This window comes from Lepus europaeus, chromosome 17 (genome assembly GCF_033115175.1).
Source record: "Lepus europaeus isolate LE1 chromosome 17, mLepTim1.pri, whole genome shotgun sequence".
Lineage (NCBI taxonomy): Eukaryota > Metazoa > Chordata > Mammalia > Lagomorpha > Leporidae > Lepus > Lepus europaeus.
Genome location: NC_084843.1, coordinates 20,428,749 through 20,430,649, shown reverse-complemented (window position 1 = coordinate 20,430,649; position 1,901 = coordinate 20,428,749). Strand labels below are relative to the sequence as shown.

Below are 1,901 nucleotides of genomic sequence, written 5' to 3'. Positions count from 1 at the left end.
TGGAGGGTGTGGATGTGCACAACAGAGGACCCCAGCAGCCAAGAGCCTCAGCACCAGCTTTGGAGAGTGAGATGTGACCAGATGATAGCAGCCAAAGCACTGGCAGTAAAGCTGCGGGAAGAGCCTGGCATGATTCTGGCTTGGAGCTCTGTGTGGGAGAGTGTACCTACCAACCTAGAGGCAAAGAAATGGGGCACATTGCTCTCTCCCCAACTACCCAGCACTGGCATCCTGTAACTAGCTAAGAGAAGGCAGGTGACATTTTGGATGCTGGTGAACTCAAGAGGCTTCCATAGCCTTGGCAGCTCATGACAAGAGCCTCAGGTGATTACTGACATCATAAGAGTGTCAATTGTTAAATCAACAATGGGAGTCACTGTGCACCTCTCCCCATGTAGGACCTCTGCCCTTAATGTGTTGTACTATGAGAATTAATGGTAAAACTACTACTCAAACAGCACTCTATACTTTGTGTGTCTTTGTGAGAGCAGTCTGTTGAAATCTTAGTATATACTAAGTTGATGTTCTGTATATAAAGATAATTGAAAATGAATCATGATGAAAAATGGGATGGGAGAGGGAGTGGGAGATGGGATGGTTGTGGGTGGGAGGGAGGTTATGGTGGGAAAAGCTGCTATAATTCAAAAGTTGGTTGTACTTTGGAAATTTATATATACTAAATAAAAGTTTAAAAGTAAAAAAAGAGAGAGAGATTTTCTAGAACATAGGCAAACACATGGGGACTGACAACATGCTCCTGAATAAACAGTTGGTCACTGAAGAAATCAAAAGAGAAATAAAAAAAAATTCTGGAAGCCAATAAAGATGACAATACAATATCAAAACTTATGATATATAACAAAAGCAGTGTTAAAAGGAAACTTTATAGCAATCTGTGCCTACATCAAGAAATTGAAAAGGCACCAAATAACGGAGCTATCAGTGCATCATAAGGATCAAGAAAAACAACAGCAAACCAAATCCAATACTAGTAGGAGAAAATAAATAATTAAAATTAGAGAAGAGAGACAAGATGGCCGCAGAGGCTGCACAGGGTGGGAGAAGCCATGAGGGCAGAGGTGGCAGTGGAGCTGGTGGCGGCCCCAGTAGCGGGACAAGCATTAGCTGCAACAGCTTATTAGATAAGTGGACGGTTGATGATAAGCTTGTAAAAATTGGTAAGTGGGGTAGACCAGCTGTGAAAAACTCTCTGGATGATTCTGCCAAAAAGGTACTTCTGGAAAAGTACAAGTCCATGGAGAATTTTGGTTTAATTGATAGACACTTCACCATCTGTACTAGCTCCTGTTTCTTTGCCATAGTGGCTTTGGTCTGGGATTACATGCACCCTTTTCCAGAGTCCAAGCCTGTTTTAGCTTTGTACATCATAGCCTATTTTGTGATGGGATTCTCACCATTTATACCTCATATAAGGAGAAGAGCATCTTTTTCCTGGCCCACAGGAAAGAACCTACAGGAATGGATCCTGATGATATTTGGCAGCTGTCCTCCAGTCTGAAAAGGTCCAATGAAAAATATACCCTGAAGCTGACTTTGATCAGTGGTAGAACAAAGCAGCAACAAGAAGCTGATTTCGCAAGTCCATTGCTAAATTTCTTGACCACAGTGGAATGCTGGTCATGGATGCACATGAACCTGAAATATCCACAGAAAGAAAAATAAAATAACCAGTTCTAAAAGCAGCCCAATTTCTGCTGGCTCATGTTGAGTTACCAAGTGAGTTGGGGGGAAGAAGCAGAACTTAAAATGGGTAAAGTAAGAATGTTAAAAATGTCCCTGTCATGTCCAGAAAGTTTAGTCCATTCTGGATAAATAGGATTTTCTAGCACAGACATGAGAAGTTGTAACTCTGATGTCTAGCTGTAGCCTCTTTGGTCTGC

The 1,901-nt window shown here is 41.8% G+C and overlaps 1 pseudogene; it reads left to right on the top strand.

Annotated features, from left to right (window-relative positions):
- Window positions 1-1,033: 1,033 nt before the first annotated feature.
- On the top strand, window positions 1,034-1,688 carry LOC133775760 (signal peptidase complex subunit 2-like; annotated as a pseudogene).
- Window positions 1,689-1,901: the final 213 nt, after the last annotated feature.